Consider the following 22,233-nt stretch of genomic DNA (forward strand, 5'->3'; position numbering starts at 1 on the left):
TTACAGACCTACGTCCGGTTGATTGACCATAACTCAGTCAATTCAACTTGGAATTGAGTCAAATTCATGCCATTTCGAAGATGTCGAAGTGTAGTTGAAAACATAAGAAACGGAGATGAAAAACTCCAAGTATTTTAATTGTTATGATGGAAATAGTTAGACTCGCTCTTTCGCCTAGCAGTTTACAGACCTACCTCCGATTGAATGACCATACTCACTCAATTAAACTCGGAATTCATTGAAATTTGTTCCATTTCGAAGGAGTCGAAGTGTAGTTTAAAACGAAGAAACGGAGATGAAGAAAGCCAAGTATTTTGTGAGTTATGGTGGAAATAGTTAAACTCGCAGTTTTGTCCAGCAGTTTACAGACCTACCTATGATTGATTGACCATAACTCACTCAATTCAACTCGGAATTGATTCAAATTCATGCCATTTTGAATATGTCGAAGTGTAGTTGAAAACGGAGATGAAAAACTCCAAGAATTTTAAGAGTTACGATGGAAATAGTTAGACTCGCGCTTTCGCCTAGCAGTTTACTGACCTACCTCCGATTGAATGACCATAACTCACTCAATTAAACTCGGAATTCATTGAAATTTGTTCCATTTCGAAGGAGTCGAAAGTGTAGCTGAAAACGGAAGAAACGGAGATGAAAACTCCAAGTATTTTGAGAGTTCTGGTGGAAATAGTTAAACTCTCGCTTTCGCCTTGCAGTTTACAGACCTACCTCCGATTGAATGACCATAACTCACTCAATTCAACCCGGAATTCATTGAAATTTGTTCCATTTCGATGAAGTCGAAGTGTAGTTTAAAACGGAAGAAACCGAGATGCAAAAAGCCAAGTATTTTAAGAGTTATGGTGGAAATAGTTACACTCGCACTTTGGTCTAGCAGTTTACAGACCTACCTCCGATTGATTGGACATAACTCACTCAATTCAACTCAGAATTGAATCAAATTCATGGCATTGCGAAGATGTCGAAATGTAGTTGGAAATTGAGATGAAAAACTCCAAGTAATTTAAGAGTTATGATGGACATAGTTACACTCGCGCTTTCGCCTAGCAGTTTACAGACTTACCTCCGAGTGAATGACCATAACTCACTCAATTCAACTCGGCATTCATTGAAATTTGTTCCATTTCGAAGGACTCGAACTGTAGTTAAAAACGGAAGAAACGGACATGAAAAAAGCCAAGTATTTTGAGAGTTATGGTGGAAATAGTTAGACTCGCACTTTGGTCTAGCAGTTTACAGACCTACCTCCGATTGATTTACCATAACTCACGTAATTCAACTCAGAATTGAATCAAATTCATGGCATTGCGAAGATGTCGAAGTGTAGTTGGAAACGGAGATGAAAACTCCAAGTACTTTGAGAGTTATGGTGGAATTAGTTAGACTCGCGTTTTCGCCTAGCAGTTTCCAGACCTACCTCCGGGTGAATGACCATAACTCACTCAATTTAACTCATAATTCATTGAAATTTGTTCCATTTCGAAGGACTCGAACTGTAATTTAAAACTGAAGAAACAGAGATGAAAAAAGCCAAGTATTTTGAGAGTTATGGTGGAAATAGTTAGACTCGCACTTTGGTCTAGCAGTTTACAGATGAACCTGCAATTGATTGACCATAACTTACTCAATTTAACTCGGAATTCATTCAAATTCATGCCATTTTGAAGATGTCGAAGTGTAGTTGAAAACGAAAGAAACAGAGATGAAAAATTCCAAGTATCTTAACAGTTATGATGGAAATGGTTAGACTCGCGCTTTGGTCTAGCAGTTTACAGACCTACCTCCGATTCATTGACCATAAGTCAGTCAATTCGACTCAGAATTTATTCAAATTCATGACATTTGGAAGATGTCGAAGAGTAACTGAAAACGAAAGAAACGGAGATGAAAAACTCCAACTATATTAAGAGTTATGATAGAAATAGTTAGACGCGCGCTTTCGCCTATCAGTTTACAGACCTACCTCCGATTTAATGACCATAACTCACTCAATTGAACATGTAATTCAATGAAATTTATTCCATTTCGAAGGTGTCGAAGTGTAGTTTAAAACGGAAGAAACGGAGATTAAAAACTACTTGTATTTTGAGAGTTATGATGGAAATAGTTAGATTCGCGCTTTGGTCTAGCAGTTTGCAGACATACCTCCGATTTAATGACCATAACTCACTCAATTCAACTCGGAATTCATTGAAATTTGTTCCATTTCGAAGGAGTCGAAGTGTAGTTTAAAACGGAAGAAACAGAGATGAAAAACTCAAAGTATTTTGAGAGTTATGACGGAAATAGTTAGACTCGCGCTTTGGTCTAGTAGTTTACAGACCTATGTCCGGTTGATTGACCATAACTCAGTCAATTCAACTCGTAATTGAGTCAAATTCATGCCATTTCGAAGATGTCGAAGTGTAGTTGAAAACATAAGAAACGGAGATGAAAAACTCCAAGTATTTTAATTGTTATGATGGAAATAGTTAGACTCGCTCTTTCGCCTAGCAGTTTACAGACCTACCTCCGATTGAATGACCATACTCACTGAATTAAACTCGGAATTCATAGAAATTTGTTCCATTTCGAAGGAGTCGAAGTGTAGTTTAAAACGAAGAAACGGAGATGAAGAAAGCCAAGTATTTTGTGAGTTATGGTGGAAATAGTTAAACTCGCAGTTTTGTCCAGCGGTTTACAGACCTACCTCTGATTGATTGACCATAAGTCACTCAATTCAACTCGGAATTGATTCAAATTCATGCCATTTTAAATATGTCGAATTGTAGTTGAAAACGGAGATTAAAAACTCCAAGAATTTTAAGAGTTACGATGGAAATAGTTAGACTCTCGCTTTCGCCTAGCAGTTTACTGACCTACCTCCGATTGAATGACCATAACTCACTCAATTCAACTCGGAATTTATTGAAATTTGTTCCATTTCGAAGGAGTCGAAAGTGTAGCTGAAAACGGTAGAAACGGAGATGAAAACTCCAAGTATTTTGAGAGTTCTGGTGGAAATAGTTAAACTCTCGCTTTCGCCTGGCAGTTTACAGACCTACCTCCGATTGAATGACCATAACTCACTCAATTCAACCCGGAATTCATTGAAATTTGTTCCATTTCGAAGGAGTCGAAGTGTAGTTTAAAACGGAAGAAACCGAGATGCAAAAAGCCAAGTATTTTAAGAGTTATGGTGGAAATAGTTACACTCGCACTTTGGTCTAGCAGTTTACAGACCTACCTCCGATTGATTGACCATAACTCACTCAATTCAACTCAGAATTGAATCAAATTCATGGCATTGCGAAGATGTCGAAATGTAGTTGGAAATTGTGATGAAAAACTCCAAGTAATTTAAGAATTATGATGGACATAGTTACACTCGCGCTTTCGCCTAGCAGTTTACAGACTTACCTCCGAGTGAATGACCGTAACTCACTCAATTCAACTCGGCATTCATTGAAATTTGTTCCATTTCGAAGGACTCGAACTGTAGTTTAAAACGGAAGAAACGGACATGAAAAAAGCCAAGTATTTTGAGAGTTATGGTGGAAATAGTTAGACTCGCACTTTGGTCTAGCAGTTTACAGACCTACCTCCGATTGATTTACCATAACTCACGCAATTCAACTCAGAATTGAATCAAATTCATGGCATTACGAAGATGTCGAAGTGTAGTTGGAAACGGAGATAAAAACTCAAAGTACTTTGAGAGTTATGGTGGAAATAGTTAGACACTCGTTTTCGCCTAGCAGTTTACAGACCTACCTCCGGGTGAATGACCATAACTCACTCAATTTAACTCGTAATTCATTGAAATTTCTTCCATTTCGAAGGACTCGAACTGTAGTTTAAAACTGAAGAAACGGAGATGAAAAAAGCCAAGTATTTTGAGAGTTATGGTGGAAATAGTTAGACTCGCACTTTGGTCTAGCAGTTTATAGACGAACCTGCAATTGATTGACCATAACTTACACAATTTAACTCGGAATTGATTCAAATTCATGCCATTTTGAAGATGTCGAAGTGTAGTTGAAAACGAAAGAAACAGAGATGAAAAATTCCAAGTATCTTAAGAGTTATGATGGAAATAGTTAGACTCGCGCTTTGGTCTAGCAGTTTACAGACCTACCTTCGATTCATTGACCATAAGTCACTCAATTCGACTCGGAATTTATTCAAATTCATGACATTTGGAAGATGTCGAAGAGTAACTGAAAACGAAAGAAACGGAGATGAAAAACTCCAACTATTTTAAGAGTTATGATAGAAATAGTTAGACGCGCGCTTTCGCCTATCAGTTTACAGACCTACCTCCGATTTAATGACCATAACTCACTCAATTGAACATGTAATTCAATGAAATTTATTCCATTTCGAAGGAGTCGAAGTGTAGTTTAAAACGGAAGAAACGGAGATGAAAAACTACTTGTATTTTGAGAGTTATGATGGAAATAGTTAGATTCGCGCTTTGGTCTAGCAGTTTGCAGACATACCTCCGATTGAATGACCATAACTCACTAAATTTAACTCGGAATTCATTGAAATTTGTTCCATTTCGAAGGAGTCGAAGTGTAGTTTAAAACAGAAGAAACAGAGATGAAAAACTCCAAATATTTTGAGAGTTATGACAGAAATAGTTAGACTCGCGCTTTGGTCTAGCAGTTTACAGACCTATGTCCGGTTGATTGAACATAACTCAGTCAATTCAACTCGGAATTGAGTCAAATTCATGCCATTTCGAAGATGTCGAAGTGCAGTTGAAAACATAAGAAACGGAGATGAAAAACTCCAAGTATTTTAAGAGTTATGACGGAAATAGCTAGACTCACCCTTTTGCCTAGCAGTTTACAGACCTACCTCCGATTGAATGACCATAACTCACTCAATTCAACCCGGAATTAATTGAAATTTGTTCCATTTCGAATGAGTAGAAGTGTAGTTTAAAACGAAAGAAACGGAGGTTAAAAAAGCCAAGTATTTCGGGAGTTATGATGGAAATAGTTAGACTCGCACTTTAGTGTAGCAGTTTACAGACCTCCCTCCGATTGATTGACCATAACTCACTGAATTTAACTCGGAATTTATTCAAATTCATGCCATTTCGAAGATGTCGAAGTGTAGTTGAAAACGGAAGAAAGGGTGATGAAAAACTCCAAGTATTTTAAAGGTTATGATGGAAATAGTTAGACTCGCTCTTTCGCCTAGCAGTTTACTGACCTACCTCCGATTGAATGACTATAACTCACTCAATTCAACTCGGAATTCATTGAAATTTGTTCCATTACGAAGGAGTAGAAAGTGTAGCTGAAAACGGAAGAAACGGAGATAAAAACTCCAAGTATTTTGAGAGTTATGGTGGAAATAGTTAGACACGCACTTTGGTCTAGCGGTTTACAGACCTACCTCCGATTGATTGACAATAACTCACTCAATTCAACTCAGAATTGAATCAAATTCATGGCATTGCGAAGATGTCGAAGTCTAGTTGGAAATGGAGTTGAAAAACTCCAAGTAATTTAAGAGTTATGATGGACATAGTTAGACTCGCGCTTTTGCCTAGCGGTTTACAGACCTACCTCCGAGTGAATGACCATAACTCACTCAATTCAACTCGGAATTCATTGAAATTTGTTCCATTTCGAAGGAGTCGAAGTGTAGTTTAAAACGGAAGAAACGGAGATGAAAAAAGCCAACTATTTTGGGAGTTATGGTGGAAATAGTTAGACTCGCACTTTGGTCTAGCAGTTTACAGACCAACCTGCAATTGATTGACCATAACTTACTCAATTTAACTCGGAATTGATTCAAATTCATGCCATTTTGAAGATGTCGAAGTGTAGTTGAAAACGAAAGAAACAGAGATGAAAAATTCCAAGTATCTTAAGAGTTATGATGGAAATAGTTAGACTCGCGCTTTGGTGTAGCAGTTTACAGACCTACCTCCGATTCATTGACCATAAGTCAGTCAATTCGACTCGGAATTTATTCAAATTCATGCCATTTGGAAGATGTCAAAGAGTAGCTGAAAACGAAAGAAACGGAGATGAAAAACTCCAAGTATTTTAAGAGTTATGATAGAAATAGTTTGACTCGCGCTTTCACCTAGCAGTTTACAGACCTACTTCAGATTTAATGACGATAACTCACTCAATTGAACATGTAATTCAATGAAATTTGTTTCATTTCGAAGGATTCGAAGTGTAGTTTATAACGGAGGAAACGGAGATGAAAAACTACTTGTATTTTGAGAGTTATGATGGAAATAGTTAGATTCGCGCTTTAGTCTAGCAGTTTGCAGACATACCTCCGATTGAATGACCATAACTCACTCAATTCAACTCATAATTCTTTGAAATTGTTCCATTTCGAAGGACTCGAAGTGTAGTTTAAAACGGAAGAAACAGAGATGAAAAACTACAAGTATTTTGAGAGTTATGATTGAAATAGTTATACTCGCGCTTCAGTCTAGCAGTTTACCGACCTACGTCCGGTTGATTGACCATAACTCAGTCAATTCAACTTGGAATTGAGTCAAATTCATGCCATTTTGAAGATGTCGAAGTTTAGTTGAAAACATAAGAAACGGAGATGAAAAACTCCAAGTATTTTAATTGTTATGATGGAAATAGTTAGACTCGCTCTTTCGCCAAGCAGTTTACAGACCTACCTCCGATTGAATGACCATACTCACTCAATTAAACTCGGAATTCATTGAAATTTGTTCCATTTCGAAGGAGTCGAAGTGTAGTTTAAAACGAAGAAACGGAGATGAAGAAAGCTAAGTATTTTGTGAGTTATGGTGGAAATAGTAAAACTCGCAGTTTTGTGCAGCAGTTTACAGACCTACCTCTGATTGATTGACCATAACTCACTCAATTCAACTCGGAATTGATTCAAATTCATGTCATTTTGAATATGTCGAAGTTTAGTTGAAAACGGAGATGAAAAACTCCAAGAATTTTAAGAGTTACGATGGAAATAGTTAGACTCGCGCTTTCGCCTAGCAGTTTACTGACCTACCTCCGATTGAATGACCATAACTCACTCAATTAAACTCGGAATTCATTGAAATTTGTTCCATTTCGAAGGAGTCGAAAGTGTAGCTGAAAACGGAAGAAATGGAGATGAAAACTCCAAGTGTTTTGAGAGTTCTAGTGGAAATAGTTAAACTCTCGCTTTCGCCTAGCAGTTTACAGACCTACCTCCGATAGAATGACCATAACTCACTCAATTCAACCCGGAATTCATTGAAATTTTTTCCATTTCGAACGAGTCGAAGTGTAGTTTAAAACGGAAGAAACCGAGATGCAAAAAGCTAAGAATTTTAAGAGTTATGGTGGAAATAGTTACACTCGCACTTTGGTCTAGCAGTTTACAGACCTACCTCCGATTGATTGACCATAACTAACTCAATTCAACTCAGAATTGAATCTAATTCATGGCATTGCGAAGATGTCGAAATGTAGTTGGAAATTGAGATGAAAAACTCCAAGTAATTTAAGAGTTATGATGGACATAGTTAGACTCGCGCTTTCGCCTAGCAGTTTACAGACTTACCTCCGAGTGAATGACCATAACTCACTCAATTCAACTCGGCATTCATTGAAATTTGTTCCATTACGAAGGAGTAGAAAGTGTAGCTGAAAACGGAAGAAACGGAGATGAAAACTCCAAGTATTTTGAGAGTTATGGTGGAAATAGTTAGATACGCACTTTGGTCTAGCGGTTTACTCACTCAATTCAACTCAGAATTGAATCAAATTCATGGCATTGCGAAGATGTCGAAGTGTAGTTGGAAACGGAGATGAAAACTCCAAGTAATTTGAGATTTATGGTGGAAATAGTTAGACTCGCGTTTTCGCCCAGCAGTTTACAGACCTACCTCCGAGTGAATGACCATAACTCACTCAATTCAACTTGTAATTCAATTTGTCCCATTTCGAAGGACTCGAACTGTAGTTTAAAACGGAAGAAACGGAGATGAAAAAAGCCAAGTATTTTGAGAGTTATGGTGGAAATAGTTAGACTCGCACTTTGGTCTAGCAGTTTACAGACCAACCTGCAATTGATTGACCATAACTTACCCAATTTAACTCGGAATTGATTCAAATTCATGCCATTTTGAAGATGTCGAAGTGTAGTTGAAAACGAAAGAAACAGAGATGAAAAATTCCAAGTATCTTAAGAGTTATGATGGAAATAGTTAGACTCGCGCTTTGGTCTAGCAGTTTACAGACCTACCTTCGATTCATTGACCATAAGTCACTCAATTCGACTCGGAATTTATTCAAATTCATGACATTTGGAAGATGTCGAAGAGTAACTGAAAACGAAAGAAACGGAGATGAAAAACTCCAACTATTTTAAGAGTTATGATAGAAATAGTTAGACGCGCGCTTTCGCCTATCAGTTTACAGACCTACCTCCGATTTAATGACCATAACTCACTCAATTGAACATGTAATTCAATGAAATTTGTTCCATTTCGAAGGAGTCGAAGTGTAGTTTAAAACGGAAGAAACGGAGATGAAAAACTACTTGTATTTTGAGAGTTATGATGGAAATAGTTAGATTCGCGCTTTGGTCTAGCAGTTTGCAGACATACCTCCGATTTAATGACCATAACTCACTCAATTCAACTCGGAATTCATTAAAATTTGTTCCATTTCGAAGGAGTCGAAGTGTAGTTTAAAACAGAAGAAACAGAGATGAAAAACTCAAAGTATTTTGAGAGTTATGACGGAAATAGTTAGACTCGCGCTTTGGTCTAGTAGTTTACAGACCTACGTCCGGTCGATTGACCATAACTCAGTCAATTCAACTCGTAATTGAGTCAAATTCATGCCATTTCGAAGATGTCGAAGTGTAGTTGAAAACATAAGAAACGGAGATGAAAAACTCCAAGTATTTTAAGAGTTATGACAGAAATAGTTAGACTCGCCCTTTCGCCTAGCAGTTTACAGACCTACCTCCGATTGAATGACCATAACTCACTCAATTCAACCCGGAATTAATTGAAATTTGTTCCATTTCGAATGAGTAGAAGTGTAGTTTAAAACGAAAGAAACGGAGGTTAAAAAAGCCAAGTATTTCGGGAGTTATGATGGAAATAGTTAGACTCGCAGTTTAGTGTAGCAGTTTACAGACCTACCTCCGATTGATTGACCATAACTCACTTAATTTAACTCAGAATTGATTAAAATTCATGCCATTTCGAAGATGTCGAAGTGTAGTTGAAAACGGAAGAAAGGGTGATGAAAAACTCCAAGTATTTTAAGAGTTATGATGGAAATAGTTAGACTCGCTCTTTCGCCTAGCAGTTTACAGACCTACCACCGATTGAATGACCATACTCACTCAATTAAAATCGGAAGTCATTGAAATTTGTTCAATTTCGAAGGTGTCGATGGGTAGAGTAAAACGAAGAAACGGAGATGAAGAAAGCTAAGTATTTTGTGAGTTATGGTGGAAATAGTTAAACTCGCAGTTTTGTCCAGCAGTTTACAGACCTACCTCCGATTGATTGACCATAACTCACTTAATTTAACTCGGAATTGATTAAAATTCATGCCATTTCGAAGATGTCGAAGTGTAGTTGAAAACGGAAGAAAGGGTGATGAAAAACTCCAAGTATTTTAAGAGTTATGATGGAAATAGTTAGACTCGCTCTTTCGCCTAGCTGTTTACAGACCTACCTCCGATTGAATGACCATACTCACTCAATTAAACTCGGAAGTCATTGAAATTTGTTCAATTTCGAAGGTGTCGATGGGTAGTTTAAAACGAAGAAACGGAGATGAAGAAAGCCAAGTATTTTGTGAGTTATGGTGGAAATAGTTAAACTCGCAGTTTTTTCCAGCAGTTTACAGACCTACCTCTGATTGATTGACCATAACTCACTCAATTCAACTCCGAATTGATTCAAATTCATGCCATTTTGAAGATGTCGAAGTGTAGTTGAAAACGGAGATGAAAAACTCCAAGTATTTTAAGAGTTACGATGGAAATAGTTAGACTCGCGCTTTCGCCTAGCAGTTTACTGACCTACCTCCGATTGAATGACCATAACTCACTCAATTCAACTCGGAATTCATTGAAATTTGTTCCATTTTGAAGGAGTCGAAGTGTAGTTTAAAACAGAAGAAACAGAGATGAAAAACTCCAAGTATTTTGAGAGTTAGGGCAGAAATAGTTAGACTCGCGCTTTGGTCTACCAGTTTACAGACCTATGTCCGGTTGATTGAACATAACTCAGTCAATTCAACTCGGAATTGAGTCAAATTCATGCCATTTCGAAGATGTCGAAGTGTAGTTGAAAACATAAGAAACGGAGATGAAAAACTACAAGTATTTTAAGAGTTATGACGGAAATAGTTAGACTCACCCTTTCGCCTAGCAGTTTACAGACCTACCTCCGATTGAATGACCATAACTCACTCAATTCAACCCGGAATTAATTGAAATTTGTTCCATTTCGAATGAGTAGAAGTGTAGTTTAAAACGAAAGAAACGGAGGTTAAAAAAGCCAAGTATTTCGGGAGTTATGATGGAAATAGTTAGACTCGCACTTTAGTGTAGCAGTTTACAGACCTACCTCCGATTGATTGACCATAACTCACTGAATTTAACTCGGAATTTAGTCAAATTCATGCCATGTCGAAGATGTCGAAGTGTAGTTGAAAACATAAGAAACGGAGATGAAAAACTCCAAGTATTTTAAGAGTTACGATGGAAATAGTTAGACTTGCTCTTTCGCCTAGCAGTTTACAGACCTACCTCCGATTGAATGACCATACTCACTCAATTAAACTCGGAATTCTTTGAAATTTGTTCCATTACGAAGGAGTCGAAGTGTAGTTTAAAACGACGAAACAGAGATGAAGAAAGCCAAGTATTTTGTGAGTTATAGTGGAAATAGTTAAACTCGCAGTTTTGTCCAGCAGTTTACAGACTTACCTCTGATTGATTTACCATAACTCACTCCATTCAACTCGGAATTGATTCAAATTCATGCCATTTCGAATATGTCGAAGTGTTGTTGAAAACGGAGATGAAAAACTCCAAGTATTTTAAGAGTTACGATGGAAATAGTTAGACTCGCGCTTTCGCCAAGCAGTTTACTGACCTACCTCCGATTGAATGACCATAACTCACTCAATTCAACTCGGAATTCATTGAAATTTGTTCCATTACGAAGGAGTCGAAAGTGTAGCTCAAAACGGAAGAAACGGAGTTGAAAACTCCAAGTATTTTGAGAGTTATGGTGGAAATAGTTAGACTCGCGCTTTGGTCTAGCAGTTTACAGACCTACGTCCGGTTGATTGACCTTAACTCAGTCAATTCAACTCGGAATTTAGTCAAATTCATGTCATTTCGAAGATGTCGAAGTGTAGTTGAAAACATAAGAAACGGATATGAAAAACTCTAAGTATTTTAAGAGTTATGACGGAAATAGTTAGACTCGCTCTTTTGCCTAACAGTTTACATACCTACCTCCGATTTAATGATCATACTCACTCAATTAAACTCGGAATTCATTGAAATTTGTTCCATTTCGAAGGAGTCGAAGTGTAGTTTAAAACGAAGAAACGGAGATGAAGAAAGCCAAGTATTTTGTGAGTTATGGTGGAAATAGTTAAACTCGCAATTTTGTCCAGCAGTTTATAGACCTACCTCTGATTGATTGACCATAACTCACTCAATTCAACTCGGAATTGATTCAAATTCATGCCATTTTGAAGATGTCGAAGTGTAGTTGAAAACGGAGATTAAAAACTCCAAGTATTTTAAGAGTTACGATGGAAATAGTTAGACTTGCGCTTTCGCCTAGCAGTTTACTAACCTACCTCCGATTGAATGACCATAACTCACTGAATTCAACTCGGAATTCGTTGAAATTTGTTCCATTACGAAGGAGTCGAAAGTGTAGCTGAAAACGGAAGAAACGGAGATGAAAACTCTAAGTATTTTGAGAGTTATGGTGGAAATAGTTAGACTCGCATTTTCGCCTAGCAGTTTACAGACCTACCTCCGATTGAATGACTATAAGTTACTAAATTCAACTCGGAATTCATTGAACTTTGTTCCATTTCGAAGGAGTCGAAGTGTAGTTTAAAACAGAAGAAACGGAGATAAAAAAAGCCAAGTATTTTGAGATTTATGGTGTAAATTGTTAGACTCGCACTTTGGTCTAGCAGTTTACAGACCTACCTCCGATTGATTGACTATAACTCACTCAATTCAACTCCTAATTGATTCAAATTCATGCAATTTCGAAGATGTCGAAGTGTCGTTGAAAACGGAAGACACGGAGATGAAAAACTCCAAGTATTTTAAGAGTTATGATGGAAATAGTTAGAGTCGCCCTTTCGCCTAGCAGTTTACAGACCTACTGATTGAGAAATTAAATAACCGGAAGTGCACGGATCGTGTAAATACGGGTCGAACTCAAGGAAGAGAAATCTAGTTGTCAATCCTATTCTTTTACCGATTAGAATACTAGCTATGATATAATGTTGCCTGGAATGGACTCAGGATTTCCGTGGACTTAGACCTCGGAGCCAACACTATATATAAGCGTGTATTCTATTCAATCTAAGAATCAAATTCAACTACGATCTTGATTTGGAAATCTTAATTTAGGCAAAGTGTACCAAAATTCTAATGATCTTTATTATCTACTTATCTAATCTAATTAGAAAACTAAAATTCTAAAGGCCTAAGTTAATTGAAAAATTGCGAAAGTAATTTGGAATAGTGTAAAAACCTTAATTCAATATAAAAGATTACTTAGGGTTAGAATCCACCATGGGTTTGGATTAAATTGATTAATTAACACAACTCTTGAATTGGGTTGAAAATTCGATTAACTAATCAATAAGGAATAAGATCAAAGGGATGTCATTCCTTATAAGTAATTAATCAAATCCACTCTCCAATTTACATTGATTATATAGAACTTTATATTTGTTAATCAACAATCATTCATACGAAAGGGGAAAGCCAATGGCATGAATGATTGGGATTTTCCAAACATAAACTCCTACACAATTTTTCAATTGAGTAGATTGATTTAATTGTAATTATTTCTCCTTCCCCATGGTTTCAACTAAACCCTAAGTAAATAGGATTTAGTTACTCATGAAGAAGGAAAGAAAAACAAAAATAAACGAGATAGATGGGAGAAGAATTGCCATATAGAACTTGAAAGAAAATTAAACAAAAACTAATTACTTCTTCACTAACTTGAATTGAAACAAAATTACATCAAATTGAACTTAAAATAAATAACAAAAATTAAATAGAACTTAGTCTTTTTCTCCTCCAACTTTGGTTGCATCTTCCTCCTTCAAGCTTTAATGTCACCTTGAGTTTGAATGGTGGTGATGATGCCTTGGATTGAGAGTTGAAAAGAAAAAGAAAAAGAAAAGAACAAGAAGACTTAAGGGAGAGAGAGAGAGAGTACTTATAAGTGATGGGTTACCAAATCCATCACTCATTGGATTTCCATTGAGTCCCAAACGAAAAGACAAAATCCATCCAACGGTTAAGATGAAAAATGAGAGATGGCTTGCTTTCTACTTTCTATTTAAATTGCCCATAGAACCCGAATGTGGAAAGAAATTGTTGAGCCTTCTAATATAACCCAAGCGGGTCCCACTTGTACGAATTGTAATTAGCAAAGACAGCAGATCACTCGATTTATACCTTCCAAGAAAGATAATGTCGGTTGGAATCATTCTATAATGCTTGGTTGTATAGCTTCTCATAATTAGAAGACTCCCATACCCAACCCATATTTCCACATATACTTTAATTATTGCCTTTTTCCAGCCCATTTTCAAATATTGGAAACGTAAATGTGGGGCCTACACCAAACCTGGCCGAATCCTATTTAGAAAGAAAATTAGAAATCGATATGGTGGCCCTCCTCCAAATTTGGCTGAGTATGTATCTTTCCGAAAATCAATATTTTTTTCACATTAGTGGGCTCAGTTGTGCCTGGAAAGATAAAGAATAGAAGGTTTCCTATATATCCATTTGAGGTGCTTGCCTATTCACGTGAATGGAAAGTTGCATGCAAATAGAGAATAACATGTGGGTCCCACTTTTGCAATTTAGAAACGTGAATTACCAAAATAGGCATAAGTAATTAGAGAATACTATTGTCAGTTCCACTCTTGCATGCATAAGTCGGTGCAATTTTCTTCAACATACTATATCCCACACGTAGGTCCCACCATTGCATTCATAAGTAATTAGAAAATACTATTGTTAGTTCCAAGTTCCAAGTTTCAAAACGTACGAGCTGAATATACATGGGCGTGTGTATATTCTGCTATGTTTAGAATGTAAGTGGGTCCCACCTTAGTCGAATGGCCTGTATAAAATCCCCAATTCTATGTTGGTTGGTCCCACTTCCTTTTCGAATATGAATTAGAGAAAGGGCATCAGGGAGTGATCCAAACCGCCCAATTGAAGGTCCCCACTAATTCAATTTTTATGTTCACAGCCCCAACTCACTATTGATATTTACAACCCACTCTTTCATTTCACCCTTAAATCATTCAAAGAATGATCTCAAACATCCAAATTTGTGGGCTGATCTAGACCGTTCACTTTATTGGGCCATAATATAAATATTGATTGCACTCCTTAAACTAATTGCAATAAGATAATCCGAACCGTTAAATTCACCCCAACTAAAGCATCTTGAACCTGGCCACCAAAGTATCTTGAAATTTCGGATTTTCTTGGAAATTTGTTGTTTTCCTTTGATTTTTATCTCTTCAGCTTATTTTCCTCGGAATTCCCACAAAAGCCTGAAACACCAAAAACAAATGAAAATACCTTAGTAGTACCGCCTTAAATGAGAAAAATATATGCTTTTAACTCCTACCATTCACACATAAATGTGCTCATCACCTACCTCCGATTGAATGACCATAACTCACTCAATTCAACCAGGAATTAATTGAAATTTGTTCCATTTCGAATGAGTAGAAGTGTAGTTTAAAACGAAAGAAACGGAGGTTAAAAAAGCCAAGTATTTAGGGAGTTATGATGGAAATAGTTAGACTCGCACTTTAGTGTAGCAGTTTACAGACCTACCTCCGATTGATTGACCATAACTCACTCAATTTAGCTCGGAATTGAATAAAATTCATGGCATTGCGAAGATGTCGAAGTGTAGTTGGAAATGGAGATGAAAAACTCCAAGTAATTTAAGAGTTATGATGGACATAGTTAGACTCGCGCTTTCTCCTAGCAGTTTAAAGATCTACCTCCGAGTGAATGACCATAACTCACTCAATTCAACTCGGAATTCATTGAAATTTGTTCCATTACGAAGGAGTCGAAAGTGTAGCTGAAAACGGAAGAAACGGAAATGAAAACTCCAAGTATTTTGAGAGTTATGGTGGAAATAGTTAAACTCGCATTTTCGCCTAGCAGTTTACAGACCTACCTCCGATTGAATGACCATAAGTCACTGAATTTAACTCGGAATTCGTTGAAATTTGTTCCATTTCGAAGGAGTCAAAGTGTAGTTTAAAACAAAAGAAACGGAGATAAAAAAAGCGAAGTATTTTGAGATTTATGGTGGAAATTGTTAGACTCGCACTTTGGTCTAGCAGTTTACAGACCTACCTCCGATTGAATGACTATAACTCACTCAATTCAACTCGAAATTGATTCAAATTCATGCAATTTCGAAGATGTCGAAGTGTAGTTGAAAACGGAAGAAACGGAGATGAAAAACTCCAAGTATTTTAAGAGTTATGATGGAAATAGTTAGACTCTTGCTTTCGCCTAGCAGTTTACAGACCTACCTCCGGTTGAATGACCATGACTCACTCAATTCAACCCGGAATTCATTGAAATTTGTTCCATTTCGAAGGTGTCGAAGTGTAGTTTAAAACGGAAGAAACGGAGATGCAAAAAGCCAAGTATTTTGAGAGTTATGGTGGAAATAGTTAGACTCGCACTTTGGTCTAGCAGTTTACAGACCTACCTCCGATTGATTGATCATAACTCACGCAATTCAACTCAGAATTGAATCAAATTCATGGCATTGCGAAGATGTCGAAGTGTAGTTGGAAATGGAGATGAAAAACTCCAAGTAATTTAAGAGTTATGATGGACATAATTAGACTCGCGCTTTCGCCTAGCAGTTTACAGACCTACCTACGAGTGAATGACCATAACTCACTCAATTCAACTCGGAATTCATTGAAATTTGTTCCATTTCGAAGGAGCCAAAGTGTAGTTTAAAACGGAAGAAACAGAGATGAAAAACTCCAACTATTTTGAGAGTTATGATGGAAATATAGTTAGACTCGCGCTTTGGTCTAGCAGTTTACAGACCTACGTCCGGTTGATTGACCATAACTAAGTCAATTCAACTTGGAATTGAGTCAAATTCATGCCATTTCGAAGATGTCGAAGTGTAGTTGAAAACATAAGAAACGAAGATGAAAAACTCCAAGTATTTTAAGAGTTATGACGGAAATAGTTAGACTCGCCCTTTCGCCTGGCAGTTTACAGACCTAGCTCCGATTGAATGACCATAACTCACTCTATTCAACCCGGAATTAATTGAAATTTGTTCCATTTCGAATGAGTAGAAGTGTAGTTTAAAATGAAAGAAACGGAGGTTAAAAAAGCCAAGTATTTAGGGAGTTATGATGGAAATAGTTAGACTCGCACTTTAGTATAGCAGTTTACAGACCTACCTCCGATTGATTGACCATAACTCACTCAATTTAGCTCGGAATTGAATCAAATTCATGGCATTGCGAAGATGTCGAAGTGTAGTTGGAAATGGAGATGAAAAACTCCAAGTAATTTAAGAGTTATGATGGACATAGTTAGACTCGCGCTTTCGCCTAGCAGTTTAAAGATCTACCTCCGAGTGAATGACCATAACTCACTCAATTCAACTCGGAATTCATTGAAATTTGTTCCATTACGAAGGAGTCGAAAGTGTAGCTGAAAACGGAAGAAACGGAGATGAAAACTCCAAGTATTTTGAGAGTTATGGTGGAAATAGTTAAACTCGCATTTTCGCCTAGCAGATTACAGACCTACCTCCGATTGAATGACCATAAGTCACTGAATTTAACTCGGAATTCGTTGAAATTTGTTCCATTTCGAAGGAGTCAAAGTGTAGTTTAAAACAAAAGAAACGGAGATAAAAAAAGCGAAGTATTTTGAGATTTATGGTGGAAATTGTTAGACTCGCACTTTGGTCTAGCAGTTTACAGACCTACCTCCGATTGAATGACTATAACTCACTCAATTCAACTCGAAATTGATTCAAATTCATGCAATTTCGAAGATGTCGAAGTGTAGTTGAAAACGGAGGAAACGGAGATGAAAAACTCCAAGTATTTTAAGAGTTATGATGGAAATAGTTAGACTCTCGCTTTCGCCTAGCAGTTTACAGACCTACCTCCGGTTGAATGACCATAACTCACTCAATTCAACCCGGAATTCATTGAAATTTGTTCCATTTCGAAGGTGTCGAAGTGTAGTTTAAAATGGAAGAAACGGAGATGCAAAAAGCCAAGTATTTTGAGAGTTATGGTGGAAATAGTTAGACTCGCACTTTGGTCTAGCAGTTTACAGACCTACCTCCGATTGATTGACCATAACTCACGCAATTCAACTCAGAATTGAATCAAATTCATGGCATTGCGAAGATGTCGAAGTGTAGTTGGAAATGGAGATGAAAATCTCCAAGTAATTTAAGAGTTATGATGGACATAATTAGACTCGCGCTTTCGCCTAGCAGTTTACAGACCTACCTACGAGTGAATGACCATAACTCACTCAATTCAACTCGGAATTCATTGAAATTTGTTCCATTTCGAAGGATCCAAAGTGTAGTTTAAAACGGAAGAAACAGAGATGAAAAACTCCAACTATTTTGAGAGTTATGATGGAAATATAGTTAGACTCGCGCTTTGGTCTAGCAGTTTACAGACCTACGTCCGGTTGATTGACCATAACTCAATTAATTCAACTTGGAATTGAGTCAAATTCATGCTATTTCGAAGATGTCGAAGTGTAGTTGAAAACATAAGAAACGAAGATGAAAAACTCCAAGTATTTTAAGAGTTATGACGGAAATAGTTAGACTCGCCCTTTCGCCTGGCAGTTTACAGACCTACCTCCGATTGAATGATCATAACTCACCCTATTCAACCCGGAATTAATTGAAATTTGTTCCATTTCGAATGAGTAGAAGTGTAGTTTAAAATGAAAGAAACGGAGGTTAAATAAGCCAAGTATTTAGGGAGTTATGATGGAAATAGTTAGACTCGCACTTTAGTGTAGCAGTTTACAGACCTACCTCCGATTGATTGATCATAACTCACTCAATTTAGCTCGGAATTGAATCAAATTCATGGCATTGCGAAGATGTCGAAGTGTAGTTGGAAATGGAGATGAAAAACTCCAAGTAATTTAAGAGTTATGATGGACATAGTTAGACTCGCGCTTTCGCCTAGCAGTTTAAAGATCTACCTCCGAGTGAATGACCATAACTCACTCAATTCAACTCGGAATTCATTGAAATTTGTTCCATTACGAAGGAGTCGAAAGTGTAGCTGAAAACGGAAGAAACGGAGATGAAAACTCCAAGTATTTTGACAGTTATGGTGGAAATAGTTAAACTCGCATTTTCGCCTAGCAGTTTACAGACCTACCTCCGATTGAATGACCATAAGTCACTGAATTTAACTCAGAATTCGTTGAAATTTGTTCCATTTCGAAGGAGTCAAAGTGTAGCTTAAAACAAATGAAACGGAGATAAAAAAAGCCAAGTATTTTGAGATTTATGGTGGAAATTGTTAGACTCGCACTTTGGTCTAGCAGTTTACAGACCTACCTCCGATTGAATGACTATAACTCACTCAATTCAACTCGAAATTGATTCAAATTCATGCAATTTCGAAGATGTCGAAGTGCAGTTGAAAACGGAAGAAACGGAGATGAAAAACTCCAAGTATTTTAAGAGTTATGATGGAAATTGTTAGACTCTCGCTTTCGCCTAGCAGTTTACAGACCTACCTCCGGTTGAATGACCATAACTCACTCAATTCAACCCGGAATTCATTGAAATTTGTTCCATTTCGAAGGTGTCGAAGTGTAGTTTCAAACGGAAGAAATGAAGATGCAAAAAGCCAAGTATTTTGAGAGTTATGGTGGAAATAGTTAGACTCGCACTTTGGTCTAGCAGTTTACAGACCTACCTTCGATTGATTGACCATAACTCACGAAATTCAACTCAGAATTGAATCAAATTCATGGCATTGCGAAGATGTCGAAGTGTAGTTAGAAATGGAGATGAAAAACTCCAAGTAATTTAAGAGTTATGATGGACATAATTAGACTCGCGCTTTCGCCTAGCAGTTTACAGACCTACCTCCGAGTGAATGACCATAACTCACTCAATTCAACTCCGAATTCATTGAAATTTGTTCCATTTCAAAGGAGTCGAAGTGCAGTTTAAAACGGAAGAAACATAGATGAAAAACTCCAACTATTTTGAGAGTTATGATGGAAATATAGTTAGACTCGCGCTTTGGTCTAGCAGTTTACAGACCTACGTCCGGTTGATTGACCATAACTCAGTCAATTCAACTCGAAATTGAGTCAAATTCATGCCATTTCGAAGATGTCGAAGTGTAGTTGAAAACATAAGAAACGAAGATGAAAAACTCCAAGTATTTTAAGAGTTATGACGGAAATAGTTAGACTCGCCCTTTCGCCTAGCAGTTTACAGACCTACCTCCGATTGAATGACCATAACTCACTCTATTCAACCCGGAATTAATTGAAATTTGTTTCATTTCAAATGAGTAGAAGTGTAGTTTAAAACGAAAGAAACGGAGGTTAAAAATGCCAAGTATTTCGGGAGTTATGATGGAAATAGTTAGACTAGCACTTTAGTGTAGCAGTTTACAGACCTACCTCCGATTGATTGAACATAACTCAGTCAATTCAACTCGGAATTTAGTTAAATTCATGCCATGTCGAATATGTCGAAGTGTAGTTGAAAACATAAGAAACTGAGATGAAAAACTCCAAGTATTTTAAGAGTTACGATGGAAATAGTTAGACTCGCTCTTTCGCCTAGCAGTTTACAGACCTACCTCCGATTGAATGACCATACTCACTCAATTAAACTCGGAATTCATTGAAATTTGTTCAATTTCGAAGGTGTCGAAGTGTAGTTTAAAACGAAGAAACGGAGATGAAGAAAGCCAAGTATTTTGTGAGTTATGGTGGAAATAGTTAAACTCGCAGTTTTATCCAGCAGTTTACAAACCTACCTCTGATTGATTGACCATAACTCACTCAATTCAACTCGGAATTGATTCAAATTCATGCCATTTTGAAGATGTCGAAGTGTAGTTGAAAACGGAGATGAAAAACTCCAAGTATTTTAAGAGTTACGATGGAAATAGTTACACTCGCGCTTTCGCCTAGCAGTTTACTGACCTACCTCCGATTGAATGACTATAACTCACTCAATTCAACTCGGAATTCATTGAAATTTGTTCCATTACGAAGGAGTAGAAAGTGTAGCTGAAAACGGAAGAAACGGAGATGAAAACTCCAAGTATTTTGAGAGTTATGGTGGAAATAGTTAGATACGCACTTTGGTCTAGCGGTTTACAGACCTACCTCCGATTGATTCACAATAACTCAGTCAATTCAACTCAGAATTGAATCAAATTCATGGCATTGCGAAGATGTCGAAGTGTAGTTGGAAACGGAGATGAAAACTCCAAGTATTTTGAGATTTATGGTGGAAATAGTTAGACTTGCGTTTTCGCCCAGCAGTTTACAGACCTACCTCCGAGTGAATGACCATAACTCACTCAATTCAACTTGTAATTCATTAAAATTTGTCCCATTTCGAAGGACTCGAACTGTAGTTTAAAACGGAAGAAACGGAGATGAAAAAAGCCAAGTATTTTGAGAGTTATGGTGGAAATAGTTAGACTCGCACTTTGGTCTAGCAGTTTACAGACGAACCTGCAATTGATTGACCATAACTTACTCAATTTAACTCGGAATTGATTCAAATTCATGCCATTTTGAAGATGTCGAAGTGTAGTTGAAAACAAAAGAAATAGAGATGAAAAATTCCAAGTATCTTAAGAGTTGTGATGGAAATAGTTAGACTCGCGCTTTGGTCTAGCAGTTTACAGACTTACCTTCGATTCATTGACCATAAGTCACTCAATTCGACTCGGAATTTATTCAAATTTATGCCATTTGGAAGATGTCGAAGAGTAACTGAAAACGAAAGAAACGGAGATGAAAAACTCCAACTATTTTAAGAGTTATGATAGAAATAGTTAGACGCGCGCTTTCGCCTAGCAGTTTACAGACCTACCTCCGATTTAATGACCATAACTCACTCAATTGAACATGTAATTCAATGAAATTTGTTCCATTTCGAAGGAGTCGAAGTGTAGTTTAAAACGGAAGAAACGGAGATGAAAAACTACTTGTATTTTGAGAGTTATGATGGAAATAATTAGATTCGCGCTTTAGTCTAGCAGTTTGCAGACATACCTCCGATTGAATGACCATAACTCACTCAATTCAACTCGGAATTCATTGAAATTTGTTCCATTTCGAAGGAGTCGAAGTGTAGTTTAAAACAGAAGAAACGGAGATAAAAAAAGCCAAGGATTTTGAGATTTATGGTGTAAATTGTTAGACTCGCACTTTGGTCTAGCAGTTTACAGACCTACCTACGATTGATTGACTATAACTCACTCAATTCAACTCCTAATTGATTCAAATTCATGCAATTTCGAAGATGTCGAAGTGTCGTTGAAAACGGAAGAAACGGAGATGAAAAACTCCAAGTATTTTAAGAGTTATGATGGAAATAGTTAGACTCTCGCTTTCGCGTAGCAGTTTACAGACCTACCTCCGATTGAATGACCATAACTCACTCAATTCAACCCGGAATTCATTGAAATTTGTTCCATTTCGAAGGAGTCGAAGTGTAGCTTAAAACGGAAGAAACGGAGATGCAAAAAGCCAAGTATTTTGAGAGTTATGGTGGAAATAGTTAGACTCGCACTTTGGTCTAGCAGTTTACAGACCTACCTCCTATTGATTGACCATAACTCACTAAATTCAACTCAGAATTGAATCAAATTCATGGCATTGCGAAGATGTCGAAGTGTAGTT

The sequence above is a fragment of the Tasmannia lanceolata genome, unplaced genomic scaffold (genome assembly GCF_043159265.1).
Source record: "Tasmannia lanceolata isolate RefF3 unplaced genomic scaffold, GAP_Taslan_0.1 ptg000018l, whole genome shotgun sequence".
Lineage (NCBI taxonomy): Eukaryota > Viridiplantae > Streptophyta > Magnoliopsida > Canellales > Winteraceae > Tasmannia > Tasmannia lanceolata.